Source organism: Pongo pygmaeus, chromosome 1, assembly GCF_028885625.2.
Source record: "Pongo pygmaeus isolate AG05252 chromosome 1, NHGRI_mPonPyg2-v2.0_pri, whole genome shotgun sequence".
Lineage (NCBI taxonomy): Eukaryota > Metazoa > Chordata > Mammalia > Primates > Hominidae > Pongo > Pongo pygmaeus.
The window spans coordinates 95,065,535-95,071,834 of record NC_072373.2 but is presented as its reverse complement, the minus strand read 5'-3'; positions in this window follow the sequence as shown (position 1 = coordinate 95,071,834).

The following is a 6,300-nucleotide window of genomic DNA, read 5'->3' as shown; positions in this document are numbered from 1 at the left end:
TCAGACACTGATAAACTTGATTAGGTTGTTGCTGGAAACACTGAAAGATTGACTATCTTGCTAAACTTATAGGCTCCTACCCCCAGGGAAATTTTCTTTCCTCACTCCCTTCCTTCCTTCTTTCTTTTTCTTTTTTCTTTTTTTTTGACAGAGTCTCACTCTGTCACCCAGGCTGGAGTGCAGTGGCTCAATCTCAGTTCATTGCAACCTCTGCAATCCTCCTGCCTCAGCCTCCCGAGTAGCTGGGATTACAGACATGCACCACCATGCCCAGCTAATTTTGTTTTTCTTTTTTCTTTTCTTTTTTTTTTTTTTTTTTGAGACTGAGTCTGACTCTGTTGCCCAGGTTGGAGTGCAGTGGCGTGATCTTGGCTCACTGCAGCCTCTGCTTCCTGGGTTCAAGCGATTATCCTGTCTCAGCCTCCTGAGTAGCTGGGATTACAGGCATGCACCACCACACCTGGCTAATTTTTGTATTTTTAATAGAGACGGGGTTTCACCATGTTGGTCAGGCTGGTCTCGAACTCCTGACCTCAGGTGATCCGCCCGCCTCGGCCTCCCAAAGTGCTGGGATTACAGGTGTGAGCCACTGTGCCCGGCCTAATTTTTGTATTTTTAGTAAAGACGGGGTTTCACCATGTTGTCCAGGCTGGTCTCCAACTTCTGGCCTCAAGTATCCACCAGCCTCAGCCTCTCAAACTGCTGGGTTACAGGTGTCAGCCATCATGCCCAGCCTTCTTTCTTTCTTTCTTTCCTTTCTTTCTTTCTTTCTCTCTCTCTCTTTCCTTCCTTCCTTCTTTCTTTCTCTTTCTTTCTTTCTTTCTCTCTCTCCTTCCTTCCTTCCTTCCTTCTTTCTTTCTTTCTCTTTCTTTCTTTCTTTCTTTCTCTCTCTCCTTCCTTCCTTCCTTCCTTCTTTCCTTCCTTCCTTCCTTCCTTCCTTCCTTCCTTCTTTCTTTCTTTCTTTCTTTCTTTTTCTTTTTCTTTCTTTTTTTGAAGGGTCTCACTCTGTCACCCTGGCTGGAGTGCACTGGTGTGATCATGGCTCACTGTAGCCTTGACTTCCTGGGCTCCAGTGATCCTCCCACCTCAGCCTCCCAAGTAGCCGGTACTACAGGTGTGCACCACCATGCCTGGCTACTTTTTAAATTTTTATTTATTAAAAATTTTTTTTCCTTTCTTTCCACAGGTGCTGACTTTTTATTTTTGTAGAGACTGGTGTCACTCTGTTGCCCAGGTTGGTCTTAAATGCTTGTGCTCAAGTGGTCCTCCTGCCTTGGTCTCCCAAAGTGCCAGGATTACAAGTGTGAGCCATAGTACTGGCCTCAAATTTCTTAAACACTCCTATAAACACCATACCCCGAACCCCTCCTTGAGAACATACCTGGGTAGAACACCCTTTGTCCCATTGTCCACAGCAAGGATGTGCAGCAGCTGTTTTGTAGGTAAGTTCCCCTAATATATGCTTTGGCTTGATTGCCCTGGCATTTAGTGCTTCATTCACTGGAATCCCAACCAGCCCCATCTTGGGATGGTTTGGGGCATCCTTTGTGAGTGCTGCCCTGATGCCACTTTTGGCGTGACACTAGCTGTGGGTTCAGCTGATACTAACTGGTGGGATTCTCTGGAAAGTCTTTGATAGCATCAACATCATCATAGCATTCATTAGTTACCATTTGCCCATTCCCCACTGTCCAATCTTTATCGAGCACCTACTCTGTATCAGGCCCTAAGGACACAGTGGTGAGCAAAACAGACAGGGCCTTTGCCCTCTGTGAGATTTACAGTATAGTGGGGAGACAGACTATCAACAAGTATCAGAGAAATAAATATGTAACTACAAACCTTGCAAGTGCTACTACGTAATGGATCAGGGTGCTGGAACACAGAAGCCAGTGGGAGAAGAGAGGGGGTGTATTTTATTTTATTTATTTATTTTTTTTAGAAGCGGAGTTTCACTCTTGTCACCTAGGCTGGAGTGCAATGGCACGATCTCAGCTCACTGCCACCTCTGCCTCCTGGGTTCAAGCGATTCTCATGCCTCAGCTTCCTGAGTAGCTGGGATTACAGGTGCACGCCACCATGCCTGACCTAGAGGATATATTTTAGACAAGATGAGATGGTTGAGGAAGGCCTCTTTGAAGTGATTATTTTGAAGCTGAAATTTGAAGGATGAGAAGGAACCAGTGGGGGCAAATGGAGGAAGGGGATTTTCCACGGCTGGGGGGCGGGGGCAGAAATAATATATGCCAAGGCTCTGAGGAAGAAAAAACTTGGTGCCAAGGAGACAAAGAGCTGCATTGAGGCTGCGTGCCTGGAGTGCAGGGTCGTGGCCCATAGTGAAGGTAGGGGACCTGAGCAGGATCTTGTACTGTGGTGGGTTTACCCAGGGGATGGACATGATCCAACTGATGGTTTAGGTCCCTCCCGCTGCTGGGAAAAGAATAGATGGTAGCCGGGCGCGGTGGCTCAAGCCTGTAATCCCAGCACTTTGGGAGGCCAAGGCAGGCGGATCACCTGAGGTCAGGAGTTTGAGACCAGCCTGGCTAACACGGTGAAACCTCGTCTCTACTAAAAACACAAAAAATTAGCCAGGTGTGGTGGTGTGCGCCTGTAATCCCAGCTACCTGGGAAGCTGAGGCAGGAGAATCACTTGAATCCGGGAGGCGGAGGTTGCAGTGAGCTGAGATCATGCCATTGCACTCCAGCCTGGGCAACAAGAGCAAAACTGCATCTCAAAAAAAAAAAAAAAAAAAAAAAAAAAAAAGAGCAGATGGTAGGTACAGGCAGAACTACTGCGGGCTTAGGAAGAATCTGGGTGGTAGGTAATGGACTAGCATGTTGGCAGTGAAGATGAAGAGAGGGGGACGGCTTGGAGATGCATTTTGGAGAAGAGCCAGCAGAGTGGAACGGCAAAACAGCCATGGAGAGGGCGGCTTCTAGTGTCGAGGAGTCTGGCTTGAGCAGTTGGGTAGATGGTAGTGCCACTGAGACTATGGAAGAAATAGGTTTGAAGTAAGGGGAAATTCAAGCTTTCTGTTTTGACAGGCTAAATTTGAGAAGCCAGTTAATCATTAAAATCCATAGTCAGACAGTTGGAGCTGTTCATCGAGCACACTTCCTGTGTGCTGAAACAGCGTTCGTGCCTCATGAACACCATCTCCTTTTATCATTGTGACAACCTAGGAGGAAGGTAGGATCAACAGGCTGTTTTACAGATGAGGGAACTGGGCTGTAGCAGGGTGTGTTCCTTCTCCACTCTGCTGTGGGGCCAGGAGGCTGACGGCTTTGCACAGTGGCATCTGTAGGGTTTGGAGAGTGGCATCCATAGGAGATGAGATGGAGAGGGTGAGGTTGAGCACTTACCTCCCCAGTTGCCATTCTAGGGACCATTCTCTCCCTATCCCTTGGACCCTTACAGGGGTAACAAAGCCCACTGTTATTAGATCTGGGGTAATGCACTATCCCTTGTGGTTTACCAACACCCTGCCCATTCCTTCATATAATCCTGTTATGAAACACCTTCAAATTATCCAATTTAAGAGAATTCTTTATTTCCTGAAGAAACCCTACCCGATACACTTGTCTGATGCTAAAAGTCTTGTCAGGAGTGGAGCTGGGATTCAGGCCCAGAGAGTGGAGCTCCAGAGCCCGAGCTGTAACCACTAAGCTCCATGCCTGCCCCTTGGGACTGTTTCAGTGGATGGGAAGGGGAGAAGTCTCTGACTCTGGAGTTGGAAAAGAAAGAGAGAGATAGTAGAGAGGACTTGCTGGGGGAAATGAGCATGGGGCCTCATCTTTCTGTATATAGAAGACAGAACAAATAAAGAGGGACAAAATTTGTAGCCACAGAGAATGTGGCAGACTTCAGGGACTGGGGATTCAGGCCTTGTGCTTGTGGTGTTGGCAGAGACATGGGACTTTAAGGATGGTCTGGCATTACTTTGTTTTTGATACAGGGCCTTCCCCTGTAGCCCAGGCTGGAATGCAGTGTCATGATCTCTGCTCACTGCAGCCTCAATCTCCTGGGCTCAGGTGATCCTCCCACCTCAACGTCCCAGGTAGTTGGGACTACAGGCACACACCACAATGCCCAGCTAATTTTTTTTTTGTATTTTCTGTAGAGATGGAGTTTCACCACCTTGTCCAGGCTGGTGCAGAACTCCTGGGCTCAAGTGATCTACCCACCTTCACCTCCCAAAGTACTGGGATTACAGGCATGAGCCACCACGCCCAGCTGTGGTCTGGCAATATTGAACTGACTCCAGAACCAGTTGGGAGGATGGGAATCCAAGATATCCCAGTCCCAAGGGATTAGCAGGAGGTGGGGGGCAGTTCTCCAAAGCAGCCCGTGTCCTGTCCAGCTAAGGGACAGACACTTTGACCTGAAATCAGGCCAGTTTCCTCAGCAGTCTGGCTGACCCTGGTCCACAAGTGACCACATGAAGCATGGTCTGCACTTTGTCACAGGATCATCCCTGAGCAAGAGGCCTGTGGGTGAGAAACAGAGAAGCCCAGCATCCAAACACAATACTCAGCTTTGTCAGTTGAGAGCCCTCCCTCCTGCCACAAACGCACACGCTCCAACAGCCACACTCACACATGCACAGACACAAACGCAGGTGGCTTTTCATTCCACAGGCACGGACTGAGCCCCCATATGGGCCCTGCCCCGATGCATGCCAGACTGGAGGAGGTGAGGCCACTAGGCCCAGGTCTCTGCTCAGTGTGGGGATGGAGACAGAAGCGATGCCAGTCAGGTTTAATAAAGGAAGTCGGGGGGAGCTAACAGAACTGTGCTCAGCACACAGAGGGACACCAGGAGAAACAGAGCATTGTGAGCGAGGGCAGGAGGTCAGGGCAGCTTCACAGATGAGGTGCCCCCTGGTCAGACACATACACACATGTAAACATACACAAAGCTCCCCACCATTCCACACACACCCACAAATACGTACTCCACTCTAACACTCACACAATATCCACACTCACACACGCAGACTCATGTGTCCGGAATTGGAGGGTTCTTGGTCTCACTGACTTCAAGAATGAAGCCGCGGACCCTCGCAGTGAGTGTTACAGTTCTTAAAGGTGGCGTGTCCGGAGTTTGTTCCTTCTGATGTTCAGATGTGTTCAGAGTTTTTTCCTTCTGGTGGGTTCGTGGTCTCGCTGGCTCATGAGTGAAGCTGCAGACCTCCGCGGTGAGTGTTACAGCTGTTAAAGCTGCGCATCTGGAGTTGTTCATTCCTCCTGGTTCATTCCTCCCGGAGCGATCTCGGTTCACCACAACCTCCACCTCCCGGGTTCAAGCGATTCTCCTGCCTCAGCTTCTCGAGTAGCTGGCACTACAGGTGTGCGCCACCATGCGGGGCTAATTTTGGATTTTTTTAGTAGAGACGGGGTTTCACTATGTTGGCCAGGCTGGTCTTGAACTGCTGACCTCGTGATCCGCCCACCTTGGCCTCCCAAAGCGCTGGGATTACAGGCGTGAGCCACTGCACCCAGCCGTGTTTTGTCCAATTCTTTGTTCAAGATGCCAAGAACCTGGACACCCTCCACCGGTGACAGTACCTTATATACATGGAATCATACAGTATCTGTCCTTTTGAGTCTGGCTTATTTCACTTAGCATAATTGTCAGAGGTGCGTGAACCAGAGCAACTCCATCTTGAATAGGGACTGGGTAAAATAAGGCTGAGACCTACTGGGCTGCATTTCCAGTTGGTTTAGGCATTCTAAGTCACAGGATGAGATAGGAGATTGGCTCAAGATACAGGTCATAAAGACCTTGCTGATAAAACAGATTGCAGTAAAGAAACTGGCCAAAACCTACCAAAACCAAGATGGCAACTAGAGTGACCTCTGGTGGTCTTCAACGCTATACTCCTACCACATGCTGTGTCAACATCAGGGAGTTACTCTATATGGTCTACAAAGCAGAGGCATGAATAACCCACCCCTTGTTTAGCTTATAATCGATAAATAACTGCCCAGGCCCAGTGGCTCACACTTGTAATCCCAGCACTTTCATAGGTCGAGGTGGCTGGATCACCTGAGGTCAGGAGTTAGAGACCAGGCTGTCCAACCTGGAGAAACCCCCTCTCTACTAAAAACACAAAAATTAGCTGGGCATGGTGGCAGGCACCTGTAATCCAGGAGAATCGCTTGAACCTGGGAAGCGGAGGTTGCAGCCTCCCGCTTAGCTGGAATTAAGGTGCGGACCAGCACACCTGGGTAATTTTTGTATTTTTAGTAGAGAAGGGGTTTTACAATGTTGGCCAGGCTGGTCTCAGATTCCTGACC